The sequence below is a fragment of the Gopherus flavomarginatus genome, chromosome 10, assembly GCF_025201925.1.
Source record: "Gopherus flavomarginatus isolate rGopFla2 chromosome 10, rGopFla2.mat.asm, whole genome shotgun sequence".
NCBI classification, from domain to species: domain Eukaryota; kingdom Metazoa; phylum Chordata; order Testudines; family Testudinidae; genus Gopherus; species Gopherus flavomarginatus.
The window spans coordinates 56,148,998-56,170,571 of record NC_066626.1 but is presented as its reverse complement, the minus strand read 5'-3'; the positions used below and the strand labels follow the sequence as shown (position 1 = coordinate 56,170,571).

The following is a 21,574-nucleotide window of genomic DNA, read 5'->3' as shown; positions in this document are numbered from 1 at the left end:
GCCATCTGATTATCCTGCTTTCTCAGCAGATTCATCATCTCTAGTAAATGTGGCCAGGATTACCACTGGAACAGTGTGCTAATGTCACATGGGTAACTCCATGCTGATGTTCATGTTAATACCTAAGTTTTTTTTGTAAAGATATTGTTGGCTTTTTTATATTTTCTACATTTTCCTGGCAGATTTCAATTGAAAAACTATTAGTTAACAGTTTAAATTAGTCACAAGGATTTCAAATGAGCAAAGTGGCTGCTACTGGGAGGACCAGCAATGTATCCTCTCTTGTGCATTACTTACTTTGTAACTCTTTGTCTCCTAAAAGTGCCTTATTTCTTCAATATTTTAAATTTCTAATTATTATTTTAGGCAGTTAGTAGCTTCACTTAGCTGTACAGTTCCATCGCACTGACTAAAATGACTTGGACTCTAGCCAGGTGCCTGTCAATTGTGAAAGAGACTGGGGGATGGTTACGTTCTTTCCACTGATTTTGACTTTTCCCCCCTCCCTTAAGGATGGCTCTTATTCTGCTATTTTGTGACTCTTCCCTGGTTTCTTTTTTGAAAGTTTGCTGTTTGCTTTAGGCACTAAGCATTCTTGGATACTGTGTGTTTTTTGCTGAGAATGTCTCTTGTCATACATGCATGCAAACCATCCGTCTAATCACATTCACACTATTTAATATCCTGTGTGGGTTGTTTTTGCTGCTTGTGTTTGCCTTGAGCCCTGTTGCTACAAGCAGCATATTTTTGCTATAGATGAATTGGGCAAGCCTTTGCTGGGGTTTTTTGTGTATTAGCTCATTCTTAATTGAAGTTTGCTTTTTGGTCTTGCCAGCAACATAACGTAAGAACTTCATTGTATTGTCATCTACACATTATTACAAAGGAAAAGTGTACAGTAAGAGGCCTATAAGAAGTTTTACAGCAAGAACTATACTGGGAAAAATAAACTGTATCAGTATATACCGAGTGTGCTTTTAGAAAATCATCTGCACAAAAGTACAATAATAAATGACAACATCAAATTTGCTATAAAGCAGGTGCAGGAAACCCTCAAACAGAACTGCAGAAGTGGTCATCTTCTCAGAGACGCCCTGTTCGCTGCTTCCATGTTCTAGGAGCAGACTGTTACTGAACACCCTGTATCAGCAGACCTTGGAACTAAATCTGGCTAAAACTGGAAATTTCCTGCAAACCAAATTGATTCTGAATTTTTTTAATTTCGGGCACACTGACACGTGATGTTTCTGAAACGAAACATGTCCCCTAAATCAGCAGCTGTGCATGAAATTGAGGTAATTCTTGAAAGTTTGTCTAACCTGAGATGTCTTCACAAAACATTTTGGGTTCATCAAATCAGCATTTTTGACAAAACTGTCATATATACTTTATATTAATTTTTTTTCAAGTTTTTAATCCCACTAGAACAGAAAACCAACACGGCTATAAACTGGATTCTGTTTTGGTACTTGCATCATCCATAGAATTTTTATTCAATTTCCAGTTGCAGAACCAAATTCACTCTGTTACATCTATGCAACCCTATTAAAAATGGTGCGTGTGTAATATAAGGTAGTTTTTGATACGGGGAATATTCTTACTGATCACTATGCTGGGCCATAAAAGACAGTACTTGAATTTCAGATCCTAGAATATGGTGGTTAACGATTGGTCAACTGAGTAACTTTGATCTGAAAGTCACTGATACAATAAATATGGAACTTCATGTTGCTATTTTTAGAGTTGCTTCTTCAGAATATAACTATATGCTTTACATTTTTTTCTTTTAACTCAATTATGTTGCCAAAATCTAGGAGGGCAACTTCATTCTCCAGTCCATTAATATTCCTTGGTCAATTTACTGACTTGTTTACTCTCTGAGATTACGTTGGCCCTGTAGCTAAGGGCCAGTACTCTGTAACCAGACTGAGCAAGTGATTCCTGGCTAGATACGGTAGTCCAAATTCTTTGAGATCTTTGGATGAAAGCCACTGCATAACTGTCAGTATATTATTAAAATGCAGTGTCTTGCACAGATACTCACACAGATTATTTTCACAGCATAGCTGATAAGTCATCACCATAGCACCCCATCATTTGAATTGTTTTATAACTCCTGAAATAAAATTGTGCCCTGCTGAACTTCCTTTATAATCTTTTAACAGCAATGAAACAGGAATGTGATTCCTACATGAACTGTTTATTGTCAAGTGGCATAGCCTACCCTATCTCCAGAATGGAAATTTTATGACATGATGAGGGAAGTTATCTTAATAGCCCATTGATCATTTCACACTAGAGATAATAGTCATTTATTGCTGTTGGTCTGGTCATTGATTGTAACTTATTAATCACAACATGGCAAAGCGTTTGTCAGTAAGTCAGTGCTATTTTTGCCATTTCTACTAGCTCCAGTGGTGCACAGATTTGGATAAGCAGTTGTAAATATAAAAAGCTAGATCTGGACAAAGAAACCAAGTCACTCAATCAAGACTTTAATTGCCCCATCATGGTCCCATTGCGCTAGGAGCTGTACACATCTAGTAAAAAGATGTCTTTAGCTCAAGGAACTTAGCATATGACAAGACAGCAGGTTGAGGAAAGAAAGATGGGGAATGAGGAGAAAAAAGGAACAGGGAAATAATTGGCATAAGTAGCAGTCATAGCAGATCAGCTGCTTAACCATTGTCAAGTGTTTCATAAGCATCATGTCAGAGGTGTTAGGCCCTGTCCACATTAGAAACATTTGCAAAATGTGCAAACCTCAAATGTAGATGTGCTGCACTGATATAAAGTGTGTTTTTTTGCTGGTATGGCTGCTCCATTAATTTACTAGATAACTCTTACCAGTGTCATCTTCACTTCACATAAGTGCACTGTGTCTGCATTAGAAGCTGGCCCAGATGTAAGTACATCAGTGTAGTTACTCTGTTGCCAGTGTCTAATGGAGACAGAATATCAAGGAATTGTAAATTTCTACTTTGGTTCCACAATTAGTTAGCCAGTTCTGAACCAATTCTTATCATTACAAATGCAGAGTAGATATACTAAAGCTGATCAACATATTTTGAATTTCAAAGAAATGTTTTGAATTCACAAATTTTGACTTTTGTGTGGTGGAAGATTTTCATTTTATTTACAAAAATCTCTTCCTCCTCGTGCGCACACACAGTCTCCTCCTGACTAACTGCAAATCACACCCAAATACCAGAATTTGGTTGAGCATTTTAGTTTCTGTGATGCTCAGCCAGGGAATGTAAAAATACATGGCCAAGTTAAAAACTACATTTAAAAGAAAAGTCAACTTTTGTGTTACTAAATGCAACTTAAACTTTTTAAACTGCAAACTTCAAATGGCTCATTTATTTTTCACCATTCATCTGGTGAAGAGGAGAAGGGATGGTTCAGGGGCTGAGAAGGAGGTTGTTGAATTTTGCTCAGTTTGGACATTGCAAACAGAGTAGTCAGTTTTCACTTTCTGCTTTTCATGCTGTCATACAAATGTCTAGGTTGCAAACACTGCCGGGAATGCTCAAACCTAAATGAGCTGTGTTCATGTATTTTTTTGAAGTTTTATAAAAATAATTTGTATTAATAAAAACAACAAGGATTCCGGTGGCAACTTAAAGACTAACAGATTTATTTGGGCATAAGCTTTCATGAGTTAAAAAACCACTTCTTCAGATGCAAGTGAGGTTTTTTACCCACGAAAGCTTATGCCCAAATAAATCTGTTAGTCCTTAAGGTGCCACCGGACTCCTCATTGTTTTTGTGGATACAGACTAACATGGCTACCCTCCGATACTTGAATTAATAGCAGTCTTTTTTTAAAAAGTGAATAAATAAAACACAAAGTCAGGACCTGACTGATCCTTGAAGTGTGACAGTAGTAATTCACATTGTTGACTTTGAGCTGGGTGCTGAAGAAGAGAAAAAAAAATGCAGCAGTTCTTGTTCTGGGGGCATGCCCAGAGCAGTGTGGCACTATGGCCATTCATGGCTGCTCATTGGCTTTTGGGGGGCTGTGACATCCAGGCATAGTTTAAAGCATTCCTGATTGTGCTCCAATTATAGCTGGGGCTGGACCTGCCTCCACAGTCCCAGGAATCGGGAGCAGAAAAGTGACACTGAGCAGAGCTCTGGTGCAGCTGAGGATCTGAGCCTTGGAGGGTCAAGTGTGGAAAGCCAAAGCCTTTCACAACTCTCTCTCTCTCAGAAACCACCTTTGTTAGAGAGAAGCTTAATGAACACAAAAGCATTCCCCAAGACTTCGTTTGCTACTAGCACTCCAGCAACACTACTCTGAAATGCTGACCTGCAACCTGGAAATCATTATCCAGATAATGATATACAAATAAGCAAGCTGGTGTGCTTGGAGCCCATTATCTGTGTGGAAATACCAAACAGACTAGCCAATGATAGGTAGGAAGCCTACAAATGTGTTCAGTTCTTCCTTGATGATGTATGAATGTCTTCATGTTTCAGTCTTCAAGGAGACTCATTCCCTGCTCCTCCCACTCTTATTTGATATTTGCTGAAATTTGCATGACACTTTATTTAGTAAGAGGTGGGGAAATTCAAATGGAAATACTTTGACAATAGAAGTAATGCCACTCTGCGGTCTACTGAAATTTATTAAAGCAATATGTATTGGGATCTGTATAAATGAAATACTGTGTAAACATAGGTCTGTCATGTATATCTGTTCCTTTTCCTAATCCTGAAATCTGTAATATGTTCCCAGCACCTCCCCATCCTTATGCAAGCTAGAACATTATTTAATCAACCAATAAAAAGTATATATTAAAAACTGCTTTGGTTAGTTGGCAAGAATTTACAAGCAGAGTGAGTAGAAGCTGACATACTGTCCCTGCATTTGTTTCAAAGCAAACTTAAAGAACAGAATTCAGTGTTTTGGTATTGAAAACACAAGTAACAAAAAATGTTGGCTCCATTGACTTTTTAATTGTGTTTTGAATAACGGCATTCATTCTTTTTTTTTTATTTACAATAACAAACTTACAAGAAAAAGTGAATAAGCAAGACTTTGATCATCTTCTAATCTCCAATTATTGTTATAACCAGGCATGCAGAAAAGTATTAAATATATTAATTATATATAATGGGAAGCCTGTGACATGATTTAAAGTCAAATATTTTTCTTGGAAGCCAATTCTTCCAAGTTGCTGTTTGTGAAATTATTTTAATGTACTTTAAGTAGCTTTCCCTTGTACTTGGCTGTTTTATATACCTTGAACTTTGTTTCCCAAAATTATTTGTTTCCATTATTTGTGGTGGATAAGAACGATGTAGGTTGTACAAGCAGCCGAATATCTCTATGTTAAGACATATGTTGAACCTTTGGATGTGATTTTGTTTGTTTTTCTTTGTCCACATTCTGCTGTGGTTACAAACTCAAATACAGGTATGTTCCTTACTAAATACTATTTAGACAAATGGGCTTGATAGTAAAGATATTTAGCTACCTAAAACCACCTTTAAATATATCCCATTCTGAAATTGTATATCTCTATTGATATATCCATATACCTAGCAACAGAGGGAAAGCCCTATTAAAAGGTTGAGAGTGAAAAAAGGAAAAAAACAATTAAGTACTCCATGACTGTAAATAGTCCAGTGGGACATATTTACATAAGGACACATTTTAGATGGAAAAGAATGATTTTCACCACGGTTATTAATGTCTTTATGTATTGTGCCAATTTTGTACTAGGGGCTTTAAAAATAGATAAGAAAAAATTCCCTGCCCTCATAGCTTACTGTCTAAGGCCCCATCCTGCAAATGCTTAAATGCATGTTTAACTTTAAGCAGATGAGTAATCCCATTTATGATATCTGGACTACTCCCATGCTGAAAGTTCCTTATGTGAGTACAGGATTGGGCCCAATAAATGTTCCCTTGCTGACCTAAATGTTAACACTAACTTTTTTTTTCTCTCTTCTCCTCTTTTGGCAGGTCAGGCTCCACGTAGCATGTTAAGAGACAGGCATTAATTCACTGATATTTTTTTTTCTTCTTCAACCTGCTCTGCGTCCTGTTCATCATGTACTTTCTACAGCCATCTGCAGTGCACTCTTTTCAAATAATTTGAGCTTCATAGAATCTCCATGTGTACAGAAGTGTGTTCAGCTCAGCTCTTCTTTGGAAACATACAATATCTGTAACATATCCATCTAAGTAACAATAGAAGGTCTGCCATTAAAAATATCTTCCATTGACTTCATTTTACCCCTTGGCGCTGATTAAGTTGGGGCTTCTCTGCTGGCATTGATGCTGTTTGAAATACTCTGTGGCATCAGTAAATCCTGACTTCTGGCATCAAAGAGTTAATCATTCATCAACCAAGTGCCATCAAAGGCAGTTGATTGTGTTCTGTCATGACTGATTTACTGTATAATATACATATTTTTAGGGGATGAAAATGTGCTGCTATATTATTAAAATAATTTAAACACATTTTCTGAAGTAAATTTCCCCAAAGAAGCATTTTTAATATCCTGGTAAAATCTTTGGACCTGTATAAAAATATTCTTTACTATCATACCTATTAAAGATCATACGATGGAATGGAGAGAAATCTGTTAGTATAGCATTACATTTTGAAGTTCAGTGGTCACACAAACTATCTCAACATCTGATCTGCTTGTAATTCTGCCTATGATGAGATGAATATTCCCTGAATTTGATAGCCATGAGTTTATAAGCATTGTTCATCATGAAATTCTGAAAGTTTTCAAAATGCTGCAGAAATCTTGTTTGGGAAAAAAAGTGAGATGCTTCCCGCTCCCATCATGTTTCTGGCAAGCCCTGATATGTTCATACTGGAATTCAGAAATGGGAGCTAATAGTCTCTTGAGTACCTAGAGAAAATTCTATTGAGTGCTCCTAAGAGAGCATGGGGGTACATACTTCAATTGTGCTGTGCAAAAAGAATTTATGAAGATGGCACATGTTAATACAGCATTGTGCAAGGGCAAAGAATGTAAATAATACATTTGTACTGAAACTTGATAATATGCAAGTCTGCCTCTGGATAGCTTTAGCTCATTCAACCAATAATGAGACTACTTGCCTTTTTTGGATTCTCTTTTAGTGCCAGATACGAAGTTTCCATCTTCACAGCAGGGAGGACTGGAATCACCATGGAAAAGCTAGGTTAGCAGGCCAAAGTCAAAGCTCCTACATTGGATACCTACTGCTTTTGTTTTACATGTGCATATCAAACTATGTCTTAAACCTGTACAGATTTCAAGAGGACTAAAGCAGAAGTATACTCCTTTAGTCTTGGTTGCTGCTGTTTGTTTTTATTTAACGTTAGGTTTAGTTTTGGGGTTCTGAATGTGTTGTGTGTGTTGGTAGACATATATTTAAAAATATTTAACCTGCTATAGAGAATATCTAAAGATTCTGAATTGACATCAGACATTTTTTTCCTACAGAAATTATTTAGAAAGCTTTCAATTATAGCACAGTAAGTTGGATTTAATTTATTTTTTGTAAATGTTGCACTATTTTGGGGAGCATTTTGTTAAAAGTATTTAAAGACTGCAAATTTGCATTTAATTTATTTTGTATTTTCCTAGGTTTCATTTCTTTTATTTTTCTTTAAATATGTGCACAGGCACCATCAGGAAAATGAACTGTGAACTTGTCATATGCGATTTCCAGTAATGGGACTATTTCAAAGTTACCCTGTTCTATCTTGATAGCTGTGTATAGCTAAAATTTGTATATTTAACAAAGTATCAACACTTTTTTCGTCTTTTGTTTCTAAAACCATTGTCTGAGTGGAATGCCAACTGTGAATTATTATCAAACATTCTGTATTTTTTCTTCATACACTGAAGTCATATAACCGGACTACTGTAGAATATGTTTTTCCTGTATCATTGATTTGAAATCTGTCACACAGCTATATTTAAAAATTGCTTCTAGCTTAAAACAAAGCCCAGGTTCCACATTAGAACAAAAAGCAAAATCATCCTATTATGCATAACAGTTTAGATAGATAGTAATCTTCAGTTTCATTGATAAGTTAGCTCTGATGTCTCTTAGATAATCATGCTAGTGCTGATCAGCCAGTCAGTCCATCTAGCTTAGATCACTAAAGCGCCTCCGAGTTAACTTTTAGATAACTTTGTCACTGAAATGCTGAAGAGGTATATTATACTGTAATCCTCAAAGTGGAGGAGTGAAAATTTATATAATTTGAACTCATGAATATGTTGCTATAATTTATGCTGCTGCTAGTATCTTCCATTCTTAAGACTATTTTAGGTAAGGGTTTAATTTCATTCAACATTTTTGTACTACTTTTTACAGTATCTTATATATTTTATACACAAATGGAAACCACACCTCTGGTACTAGAGTTCAAAAGTCTGTATTTTGCTATTTCACTTAATGCTGTTGTGCTTCCTTGGTATTGGCCGCCCCAAGCACCTGCTTCTTTAGCTGGTGCCTGGAGCCGGCCCTGCTTTTTCTTTCCTTTTTGAATGTCATGTTTCATATTTATTCTAAATGTTTGCTTGCAAGGAAACTGATTTAAATAATTTAGATTAAATTTCATATGTAAAACTGTACACAGAACAAGTTTTAATAAGATAATGGAGATGCTTTCATGGATTGACTTGCAATATGAAACTAAAGTGCACATTTTTCATTTTGCTACTAATTAACAGCATGTTCCTGCTCAGTTGTTTTTTTTACTAATGAGTTCTATTATCTTGTGTTTTATCCTCAAATTCATCTTTTATTTATTGAAATGTGTTTTTGGTTTTGCTGAAAGTAAGGATCCTGGCTGATATGTGCAACCAAGTGTGTATGTCACCAAACAAGGGTGAGAATAGATTATCCTGAATGTATTGGAAACTTTTAAAAATAGATTCTTAACTATGTTAATGTCTGTCTACAACAGACTTCTGAGTGACTTTTTTAAACTTAAATTTATGAAGAACCAGGAATTAACATACCTTGCAGTTCTCAGGTAAATTTGTAACTGTAGAATATGTGAAATAGAGTCCAATCCTCATCAGTTCACTAAATATGAACAAATCTCTAACTAAACCAAATCAGTCTTTGGATTCCATATATCTGAAAGGAATAAGTATTTGAGGATTGTGGCTTCATACAATAGCGTGAATGTAATTTTCCTTGGGGGTGGGGGGACAGCAAGGATGGGACAATAACTTTTTATAATATAAAGTAGATACCCATGACAAGAAAGGGAATCATTAAATCATACTAGCAGGATAATCTTAATTGACCTTTGCTATGATATTTTTGCTTTAAGGACTTTGTGTGTTTTTCAGTTCATAAATATCTGCTAAACAAACACAGAAACAACACTTCAGAATCTGTCTTAAACAACTTTGTCCGTCAATTTTGAAATACTTGTCATTTCAGGAGGACTATGGGGACTGAGGCGTTCTGTAGAATTATACGTGTCTAGTTTGTAAAGTGTGTAATGTGTACTGCAGATGTGTATTTTCTGGGCTCTGTGTATCTGTACAGTAGCGTTCATTTTAGGAAAAATTGAACTGTGGACACGTTTTGGTGGTAACAAGGGGAATAAATTGCCACTACAGCAAATGATGCTGTAATGTATTAAACTCTTAACAGCAGATCTGAACCCCTCTCCCCTTTCCATGGGTAAATCTTTTAATCTTGGTTCTAAAATACTATCTATTAAAGATGTATGGATACACTAGCAGACTGCATGATGTATCATTTAAAAACTGTTGAAGTGGAAAATAAACTTGAATTAAACTTTCTTGTATGCTGTGTTTGTGGCATGTATTAACAATGTCTATGGTGCCGACATGTCTTTTTGGCTTTTTTCACCAAGAAATATCAGCTCCTGGCATTATGGAAGTTAATTATTTTTGTGGCAAGCTGTATAAATGTACTGGAGCACTTGAAAAAGTCTGCATTTTAATCCTCCCCTAAAGGTGTGAAGTAGTCAGGGTTTTTCCATGTGCTCTAGGGGAGCGTGTGCGGGAGTGGGGACTCTATCCCCCTTTTACAACTGCTTCTTCCTTTCCAGCTCCCCACCCAAATCTTCCATCCTCCCATGCTTTGCTGGCTGGCATATGTGAGGGAGAGATGGCAGGGCATAATCCTGCTCTCATTCTATCCCCTTTAGGGAGCTTAATCATAGTGACACTGTCTGCTTTCTGTGTTCCAATTATAGCAAGCCTCTGCACATACAGTGCAATGGGGGAAGGCTCTTGCATCCTCACTACTTCCCTTTCTGAGCTATCTAATGTTTGGTATTGTTAAATTTGTGTTTAAATGATGCACTGAAACCCTTATTTGAGAATTAAACTGCGAGGGAGTTTAGGCTTGATATAAAAGTTGATTAATCCATGTCAATGAGTCTCAGAGCCTAGATCAACTGATGTGTTCAAAGGGCTCACACAAACAAGCTAAAAATAGCAGTGTAGACAGTTGTGCTCAGAGATTCACTGCCGCAGGTCTTTTTTTCTCCTGTATAAACGTACCCTCTGTTGAAAATGTGCATGAGCTGACATTCATCATCACTTGCATCTTCACCATATGTTCCATTCCGTTGCTTCACTTGGGATCCATACCAACATTTAAGCACTCAAAATAGCATTCATGGGCAGGAGGCTCTTCTGTCAGCAATAGGCAGCTCCTTGTTCATGATGGATGCTCACTGTCAGATGAAAGCCTCTTACTTCACACTAGGCATGGCAAATTTCAGCTGCTGGCCGTGTGATTGCTGACTACTATGCCACTGAGCAGCTGAAGTGTATGTACATAATCCTGTTCTTGGATAGACTATTTTCCAGTCTGTTTCTCTGCTGATGACTATTGTGGGAATGGAGGTTATTCTGCCATTAAATCTGGGAGTTAACCATTATTTTGATACTTAAATTTAAACACTTTTTCTTATTAGTTTTCAGTGTATGGTGAATAATTTCTATGTGGTGGCTCAGAAGCCATGTATACAGAACAAACAGCTTCAACTTCAGCAGCATGAGGAAGTTTCCCCATTTTAAGGAGTTAGAGAGAGAACATCAGGAAACTCAGTCCTGGGCATTTTTTCCCCAGCCTTGCAACCAAAGGCAGATACTAGGAGGGGAGAGAATATATTTTCCCATGAGGTACAAAAAAACCCCCAAACATCCCCCCCAAAAAAACCACAGATAAATTTGTGCCTGTTCAATAACAGAGCAAAAGGCTTGCAGGAATATCCCAACAGTTTTCTGTTCAGAGAGTTGGATGGCGTCAGTTAATTACCTTCTCTCTCTCTCCACTTCCTTTTAAAAATTCAGTTTGTCAAACTACAATAAGGAGCAAAAGATAAGATTTTTGTATCGCTGGAAGAGATTAGTTAAACTGTTAAAATATTAATTCCATGTAAAACTACCAATTTAGATGAGAATGTATTCTTGACAAGATGCTGGGAACGCTGTACTACATTTCTCTTCTAACGATGCCAGACTCGGGTGCTTACATTGAAGGCCAATATCATTTTTAAATGGGAACTGCAAAATATTTGACTTATCAGTCTTGCAAAGAGCAGTTCTTCAGTCCCGAAACAGAAACATTAGTAGACAATTGAGTCCTTAATGTCAAAAAAGTGTTGTCTGTAAAGTTCAGTGATGAAAGTTTGGTGATCAACAGGGACATTGGTGGGTTAAATGTGCGCTCCCACTGCCCAAGCTGGATCTCTTATGGCTTCACTCACCTGGGCTGTCAAGACAGCTTCTTTCACGAGCACTATATTTACTTTAAAATACTGGCTCCAATTTATGTTTATTCTTTCTTTCCCTCCTAAAGTCAGTGCAGATTCCCACCTAACTGAACAAATATTAAAGTTCAAGGAGCTTGGTATACAACACATTTATGTTGTAAGTCACTTTTGTAATGTGCCACGCATCTAGTTTGAGACTAATTTCCCCATTTAATTAAAAAAAGCAATTGTTCTACTATATATTTACTTCACTAACCTGTCTTATGCGTTAGCAGAAAAAAAGTTTAATTTTTTGTTGCAAGACTCCATTCTTTTTTTACTCTAATTCTGTGACTGAAAGCGGATCAGGCTAATAAAATGAATTGTCTTTCTATATATTTTCTCAACTACAGTTTGTAGAATTAATTGGAAATGTGTCTTAAGCCTTCATCCAGCACATTTTTCTGCGTTGTCAGAAGCTTCCCCATCCCCCCACGAGGATTCCAAGTAGACACACTTGGGAAAGTTTATGGGATTAGGAACTTTAAACTGGAGAGGAGGTAGTTTAAGTGTGTTCATGCCACTGTTTTGTTTTTAGGTGGGTTTGGCAGGGGTGTCCAGCTCAAATTAAATTAACAATACATGGTCAGTAAAGCAAGATAACTCACCAAATAAGTTCAAGATTTACATTCAGATTTAGGAGTAATGAAGTAATTACTAGCTGATGTGCAGCCCTGAAATTGTGATGCAGATTAAAGTTCATGCATAGCCCAATTCAACCTCTACTGTTTGATTCACAGTGGATAGGTGAGTTGGTTTTGGTTTTAGTTACAAGAAGCCAAATGCCAGAAATACTCTGATTTTTTAATTTAAAATAAAAAAGTCTAGCCTATGTGGTTGTGAAGATAATCTTAAAGATGTGAACTAAGTGCATAGGTGCTGGGACTATGGGTGCTGGTGGTGATGCTGACCCCCTGGCTTGATGTGGTTTCCATTATATACATGGTTTACAGTTTGGTTCAGTGGCTCACAGCATCCCTGACTTAAGTGTCAAGCAATGGTGTGGTTTTTTGCCTGAATCTTTGGACAGCCTAAAATATAATTCAGAGCAGTGTAAATTGTCCTTCTCTATTGCAACGGGCTGTTGATTCTGAAGCCTAAGAATGACACAAATCAGTTAACAGTACTTTAATCAGCAATGAAAGAGTTATGATGGATACTCACCCTAGAGTGTACCCTAACAGTCTGTTGCAGAAAGTAGTTGTATCCTTGCCTCAGCTTCCCCAATGGTCTTTCAGTTAGTCCAGTGAGGCTTTTAGGGGTCTAGTTTCTTTAACAAAAGGCCACAACCTGGTACAAGAAGCCTTCACAGAAGGATCATAACTGAGGCTACACAATTTTTTCACAGAGGTTGTGGAAGTCATGGAATCCTAGACGTCCAGCAACCTCTGTGAATTCATCCCAGTCAGCCAGGACCTTCAGGGTCCCCCAACTGCGGGGGTGGTGGGGGACGACACAGGACTCCACAGCTCCTTGTGATTGTGGGTGCTGGGGATTCCTGGAGTTCCCAGCTGCGGTGGGGGGACCCTCCACAGCTCCTTGTGATCGTGGGTGCTGGGGATTCCTGGAGTTCCCAGCTGCGGTGGGGGGACCCTCCACAGCTCCTGTTGGACATGGGCGGTGGGGGGCTCCCCTGGAGCTTCAAGCCCCCACAGGCAGTAGGGATCCCCAGAGCTCAGAGTGGCCCCCAGAGCTGCCCAACATTTACAGGCAGTGTGGAGACCATGGCCACAGACTTCCCTCCATTTTTGTTTATTGACCATTTCCTGTCAGTGACTTTTGCTAAAAATATCCATGACAGAATCTTACCCTAACATTGACTCTACTTCCTAGTTATGACTAAGGCTTTCTGTCCCACTTGCTTTCCTCTGTCTCCTCTAACCAGGCGCTTTACCTTTTCTGGAGTCGGGCTTCTTGTCACCACCTAGGGAAGCATCCCCCGCCCCCCCCCCCCCCCCCAGAACTCAGGGCCCCTGCAGAGACCAAACCACTGCAACTCTTCTCTGGCATCGCATGTAGTTCCACCACAATCTGGACTACCTACTGCTGTCTGGGTCCATGCGTTCCTTGGGCCTTGGCACATTCCTAGCTCTCCCCCTTCAGAACCTCTTCCCTCTAGAACAGTGGCTCTCAACAGGGGCTGTGCAGTCTGCTGGGGGTTTGTGAACCTTCTGAGGGGGGCCATGGGGCCCTGCAGCTAAAACCCAGAGCCCAAGCTGAAGCCCTGATTCCCGAGTGCCCTCCATGGGACAGAGCTGGGGAGCATGAGGGTGTTGCCCACCCCCAAACTGCAGTGCAAGAGCGGGCAGTGCTGTCGCAGGCAGCTCTAGACTCCCCACCTCCTAGCCAGTCGGAGGCGGGCAGCTGGAGCCAGGTAGTACAGGACAGCTCCTGCTCTGGCTGGTCCCATGGAGCAGGCAATGGCACTGTTCCCTTGTCTCCTGCTGTGGCAGGGAGTTGAAGCAGCTGCTCAGTTCCCAGCCTCCTTTGCTCACACAGCCTGTAAGAGCTGTTGGGCTGGGGACCAACTCCATGGCTGGCAGAGGCAGGGCCGGCGCTACCATTTAGGCAGCCTAGGCAATCGCCTAAGGCACCAGAATAAATGGTGGGCACTGTTTTGCCGGAGGGGGCAGCAGGCGGCTCCGGTGGAGCTGCCGCAGTGGTGCCTGCGGAGGGTCCGGTGCTCCGCGTCTCCGGTGGAGCTGCCGCAGTCGTGTCTGCAGACGGTCGGCTGCCGCGGGACCAGCGCGCGGGGCGGCGAAATTGCCATCCGCCTAGGGCGCTCAAACCCCTAGCACCGGTCCTGGGCAGAGGCCTGGGGGAACAGGGAGCACAGCTTCACGGGGAGACAACCCCAGCCCTGCACGCTGGGCTCCAGCTTCCTTGCTGCCCCAAGCAGTGAAAAGAAAAAGCTAAAGCTGCGAGCTGCAGCACTTGGGCGGCTGCTCTGCTGTGCGGCTTCATTCTTAGTGGGGAATTCGGTGGCCGGTCCTTCCCTCCGACGATCTGGACATGCCGCCCCAAGCACCAGCCCTGGGTGGGTGCTAGCTCCGGGGACAGACCTTGTCCCTGCCCCCACCCCAGGGTTTCAGGGGAGCTCCCCGAGATGGGAGGAGAAGGCCACGCGCCACAGCTCAACCAGCGCAGCACCGAGCCGCAGCTGGCGGGGACTTCGCAGCCAGCGCCGCTTACCCGGAGCCCGCCCCGCCCCGGGAGGGAGCAAACCCCGCCCCGCCCCGGCCCGGCCGAGCAGCCGCCCAGGTGAGGCGCGTGCGAGGGGCGCGGCTGCAGCGGGCTGGGGTCTGGAGCAGCCGGGCTGCGCGGCTGCTGCTCGTGCCGGACTCTGGCCCCGAGCCGCGGACGGGCCGCACCCGCTGGGAAGGGGCTTGGCAGCAGCGGCAATAGGCGCTTGGGAAGCCGGGAGGCAGCAGCTAACGGGTGAGTGCTCGGGGCGGGGAGCTCCCGGGCTGCAGGCTTTGCCCAGCTCGCAGCCGCTCGGGCTCTGCCCCAGGGCGGGCAGCTGGCGCCTGGGTGGCACGGCTGGCGGCGGCGGGAGGTGGGTTAAGCGGCGGCGGGGCTTTGGGACCGGTTCCGAGCGGGCAGCGCGAGCAGCGTCCGGGTCCGGGTCCGTCCTGCTGCCCCCGTCATCGTCTCTCCCTCCCAGTGCGCCCGCTCCATGCAGAGCCCGGGGAAGGAGCCTGAGCTTTCGGCTGTCACTGGCGCGGGGTTTCCAGCCGAGGCTCTCGGCCGGCTTAGCAACAACGGCGAGACTGCCCCGGGCTTGGGGTTTGAGAGCACAGCGCAGCCAATCGCTGCCGTGAAATAGCGTCACACCCAAGCAGTCAGTCGTCACTTTACTTGTGTTTCACATGGGCTTTGTGACAGGAGCAAGCTGGCTGGCCGGGGAAGGGTTCGGTAAAGCAGAGCGGAGCGTCTTACTCATACTTTCTGCTGAGTCCTGCAGCACCTCTCAGCCTAGGATTGCGAAATGCTGTATAAAGTTGAATTAAACCCACAGCCCTTCTTCTCCTAATTCAGGTGGAATGTGTAAGTATTGTAAAATACTGTAAGGTGGGTAAACTGAGGTACAAGTGCAGTGATTTGTCCATGGTCAGAATGAATTATTGTCAGATCAGGAAATAGAAGCACCCAGGGCTTTGCTTTTAACAATTAGATCACACTGCCTTTCCCATTGACATGTAACAAAGTAATTCCCAGAAGATGGACTGTGTCAAACAGTGCAGTTATGTAGGATTCTTTTGCTTCTGGGATTGTTGAAATCACTTGGCCTTTGACCTCATGCTTCTCAGTGCATTCAAGGCATGTGGGCACCCAGTATAACTGTACACTCCATTACTAACAGATCTATCCATTTGTCTGCTATGTTCAGTTTCCCGTTCTTTTTATAACCACTGTAGTAGCATATAATACATGAGAAGACAGACAGCACTTAATTCAAAGAGAGAGATCAGATCTAAATTTTATGGATTAATGGGACGGAAACTTTATTTAACTTTCAAGAAACAAGAGAGTGAAAATCTGAAGGGCATCAGGTGTTCACTATTAAATACTTTAAATCCAAAGTATAAACCAGGTGTCCTATTTTTATGAGACAAGTGCTTTACTTGGTCATAGTAGTGTTTGCAGATTAACTGATTCATTGGGATTTATAGTAAGTGCATTAGATTTTAAAATAAAGGAAAGCAAACAAAGAAAAACACCCCAAAATGTAAAACTTGTGATTAAAATCATGCCAGTATGTAAGGAAAGCCCTTGAATGTGTATGAAAACAGTTGTTCAGACCAGAAAACAGAGAATGCAAATTAGATGGAGGATGGCCCAACTCTGGCTAGTCACCGTATCCAAATAATCGAGCCACTTTGTGCAAGAAGCACAAGGTCATCCGTTTCCGATATAGTTCTGGTAATGACATCCAAGTGTAATTGTAGATGTTCATTTTATAGTCTGGATGAAGGGAGTTGTCCCATTTGGCCCTGGTGAAGAGGCCAGTGCTTCGTGTTTGATATCCGTTTGCTCTTTCAGTTTATCAGCACAATTAGCTTAGCTACCCGTTCTGTCCACAGGAGCCATTCCCTCTCCTCCTCCTCCTCCTCCTTTGATCACTTTAAGTGGGTTAGATTTCCGAACACAACAATGACTGTGTTCTGTTTTGCAGCCAGTTCCATCCCTCTAATGACATCCTTCCCAAAGCAGACAGTGATAGGGCACACAGTGTTAGCCAGGCTTTATAAGACCTGTGTCTCCCACACTTGACATCTGGCATTCTATCCATGCAATGTTAACTGTATGGAGTCCAGTAAATCCTGTGTTCAGTTTATATGGGATGGATCCAGCATGTTGATCCCTGGAGCACATCTGATGATTTCCACCCCCTGCTGGCACCAGATGGTGCATGCTTTGTCCCTCTCATTCTCTGCTGATGATGCAGCAGAGATGAGAGGAGAGAGAGTCCATGAGTTGTGGATGATATGTGGTACAGGGGATTACCTAATGCAGCCTCTACAAGCTGCTTCAGGGGGATGGTGCAGGAACTGCAGGAGATGAGACTTCTGCACCATTGGGGACTTTGCAGGAGAGAGAGTGTGTCACCTTCTATTACTGGCAGTGCAGTCCTCTCCACCCAATGGATTTATCCTCCTAGGACTTTGCCCTTACCCATCTGCGATGTGAGGTAGGGGACAGGGAATGCTCCCTTTCACACAAGTGGAAGCTGGCATTGTGTCAGTTATGTGGCTACTATGGAAAGTATATTGGCAGAGTACCTGTCTCGCAGTCCTGGTCTCAACCAGTGAATTGAGAGAGAGAGAGAGACTGAAAATGCTAATGCAAACTTAGGTTAAATCTGTCAGGAAACCCCTCCATTTGACTGTAGGACCTTTCAGCTTGGAGAGGCTATGTGGTCAGCAATACCAATAGGTCGCTGGACTTTCTGCAGCTTCACATATTCTGTGAAAATTATTTAATGAGCACATTTGCATATCCACTATAAACTTTGATTTAGTCATCTCTGCCTACCCCCAAGCAGTGTGGGGAGGTGGAGCTTAGCAGCTGCATCTGGAATGGGTGGGAGAGCATTTGGGGGCTCTTTGGAGAGGATGCTGGATAGCCCAGTACTACTACTGGGCCCCCCTCAACTTCTGTCCCACCATTGCCTCCGTTACAGCTGTCCCCACTCAGATCCAATTGGGGGAACAGTAAGAGGGAAGGTGGAGCAGCTGTGGCCCCCGGTGGCAGGGAAGAGGTACTGCAAATTAATCATTGCTACATGTGTGTGGCAGAGCTGCCAAATCCATGAGTTGAAGGACAACTGGGCAGCCCTGTTTCCCCGTGCAAGTCAGTGGAAAAGCACATCTCTTAGCATGTGATACCTCTGCCAAAATGTGATGAATTTTGTGTGTTGTGAGGTCATGTAATAATTAGGAATGCCAATTAATCATAGGTTTCAGAGTGGTAGCCGTGTTAGTCTGTATCGGCAAAAGCAATGAGGAGTCTTTGTGGCACCTTAGAGACTAGCACATTTATTTGGGCATAAGCTTTCGTGGGCTAGAACCCACTTCATCAGATAAATGAAGTGAAAAGTACAGGAGCAGGTACAAATACATGAAAGGATGGGGGTTGCTTTACCAAGTGTGAGGTCAGTCTAACGAGATACAGTTAACTCGTGTGATTAACTCAGAATTAGTTGTGATTAAAAAAATCACAATTAATCGCACTTGCAACAATAGAATACAATTGAAATGTATTAAATATTTTTGGATGTTTTTCTATACAACATTTTCAATATTGATTCCAATTACGACACAGAATACAAAGTACGCGGTGTTCACTTTATATTATTATTTTTGATTACAAATATATGCACTGTAAAAATGATAAACAAAAGAAATAGTATTTTTCAATTCACCTCATACAAATAGTGAAGTGCAATCTATTTATCGCGAAAGTGTAACTTACAAATGCAGAGTTTTTTTTTCTGGTTACATAACTGCACTGAAAAACAAAACAGTGTAAAACTTCAGAACCTACAAGTCCTCTCAGTCCTATTTTTTATTTTGCCAGTTGGTAAGACAAACACGTTTGTTTATATTGACGGGAGATACTACTGCCTGCTTCTTATTTACAATGTCACCTGAAAGTGAGAACAGGTGTTTGCATGGCACTCTTGTAATTGGCATTGCAAAGTATTTACATACCAGATGTGCTGAACGTTCATGTGCTCCTTCCATGCTTCGGCCACCATTCCAGAGGACATGCTTCCATGCTGATGATGCTAGTTTAAAAAAAAAAAAGCATCAATTAAATTTGTGACTGTATTCCTTGAGGGGAGAATTGTACGTCTCCTGCTCTGTTTTACCCACATTCTGCATATATTTCATGTAATAGCAGTCTCAGATAATGACCCAGCACATGTTCATTTTAAGACCACTTTCACAGCAGATTTGCAGAACACAAGGTACCGATGTGAAATTTCTAAAAATAGCTACAGCACTCCACTCAATGTTTAAGAATCTGAAGTGTGGTCCAAAATCTGAGCGGGACGAAGTGTGGAGCATGCTTTTAGATGTCTTAAAAGAGCAAAACTCTGATGCAGAAACTACAGAACCCAAGCCACCAAAAAAGAAAATGAACCTTCGATGGTAGCATCTGACTCGGATGATGAAAATGAACATGCATCAGTCCACACTGCTTTGGATCATTATCAAGCAGAACCTATCATCAGCATGGATGCATGTCCTCTGGAATGGTGGTTAACTTATGGAGGGACATATGAATCCTTAGCGCCTCTGGCATGTAAATATCTTGCAACGCCAGCTACAACAGTGCCATGCGAATGCCTGTTATCACTTTCTGGTGACATTGTAAACAAGAAGAAGGCAACATTATCTCCTGCAAATTGTAAGCAACCTTGTTTGTCTGAGTGATTGGCTGGCCAAGAAGTAGGACTAAAGTGGACTTGTAGGTGCTAAAGTTTTACAGTTTTATTTTTTATTGCAGTTTTTGTACATAATTCTACATTTGTAAGTTCACCTTTCATGATGAAGAGATTGCACTACAGTACTTATATGAAGTGAATTAAAAATAATTTTTTTGTTTTATATAGTGCAAATATTTGTAATAAAAATAAATATAAAGTGAGCACTGTACACTTTGTATTCTGTGTTGTAACTGAAATTTATATATTTGAAAATGTAGTAAACATCCACAAATATTTAAAATAAATGGTAATCTATTGTTGTTTAACAGCGTGATTCATCACAATTAATTTTTTTAATCGTGCGATTGATCACTTGACAGCCCTGGTAATAATTCATTTCTGGTTTGTCATCTTCCCTTCCTACTTTCATCACTTTGCTCTGCGACAATCCAGAAATGAAGGATAATGCTGTCCTCTGAGCGACTCTAGAGCAGGGTACGTTACCTGGCACAGCAGATTGGAATTGATACGCATCATGCAATTCTCATTAGCTTAATTCTGCTGCTTTATTTGAGGCAGAGGCTATCCTTTCTTTTTCTTTCACTCTGTGCTTGCACTGTGCCTGGAATAATGGGGCCTTGATTTCTGACTGGGACTGTTTGAGACCGCTGTAGTATATATAAAAATAAACTTTGCCCCCCAATTCTGTATGGAACAGCACAACACTGATCCTCCTCTGGAGGTGCTTTGCAGGAAAAGGCAAATGCCATATGAGGAAAAGAGGAGAGAAAAAAGAGGGAGAGGTTAGAGACAGATAATTGTAAGGGACTTTATTTTTGTTTTATGTTTGTATAGCATCTAGGCCCATAGAGTTACAAGTCTCTAAGTCTGGGGTCATAAGTAGGTGGACTGTGGGCCAAATCCAGACTGTCAGATGCTTTGAATGGACCCCAAAATCTTTTAATTTACTTATTATCATTGCTGTTATGATGTTTATTATTTTTTCTGGAATCTGGACCTTGACTATACCTTGACCAAGAACTTTGGGCCTTGACAAAAATAAATGACGGCCCCTGCTTTAGGTAATGCAAATAATTAATAATAAGAAATAAAGTTAAGGAGGAGAGGGAACATGACCAACTACATATCAGGGAAATAAAGGTCACATGAAAAATCTATCTTGTGGGTTTATCCTGGGATCCATCACTAGGTCTATTTAGATAAATTTGGAGCCCCACTACATAATGTTTGCCGGGGCCCCACTCCCTCTCATTTCACAATACACAGATATTACATATGTTTTTGGGGACCCTAAAGCTTGGGGCCCTGATGCAATTTTCACTTGTTCTCCCCTCTCATCAGCCCTGCCCATCACCATAATATTCGAGCACCTTCAACAGTGGAGGCCCTAGATCACTTAATGGAGTCTCTGACACTTTTCACTTTTTGGCGTAAAATCTCTTCTTATAGTAGAGGTTTATTTGGGGAGTAGAGTGTTTTCTGATTTAGACTATTCATTTCCCTTTTTGTTATTGTTGCCACTGTTAGAGATTTAGGGATAGAAGGGAGATGACATTGTGCTTGTCATTCTGATGGTGGACTGGCCTTTACAAATCAAGGCCCCTTTGCTATACAGTTCTTGTTTTCAAGAGACAGTTGATGTTTTAGTCATACTTCTTAGCTTCTTATTGGAGATTGGTGCCTAATGTTCTTCAACCTAATAAGGAAAATCTCTTAAAAGATGGGTGGTCTCACTCTAAGAGAAAGGGAGACACCTGGTAGGATGAGGAGCTAGTCTGACTGTTTAGTGGACACCTGACCATCACCCATCAAACCACAAGTTTCTGGGAGCACT

General features: G+C 41.2%; 1 protein-coding gene across 3 annotated transcripts in view; it reads left to right on the top strand.

Annotated features, from left to right (window-relative positions):
• KIF5C (kinesin family member 5C) overlaps nucleotides 1-9,794 on the top strand; it is a 124,539-nt gene extending 114,745 nt beyond the window's left edge. For 2 of the 3 annotated variants that reach the window (XM_050969219.1, XM_050969218.1), the window contains exon 26: nucleotides 5,978-9,794. The gene's annotated coding sequence lies outside the window, so the exon portion shown is untranslated. The remainder of the gene's footprint in view (nucleotides 1-5,977) is intronic. The other variant, XR_007776471.1, reaches the window with a different exon arrangement.
• The last annotated feature ends 11,780 nt before the right edge of the window (nucleotides 9,795-21,574 follow it).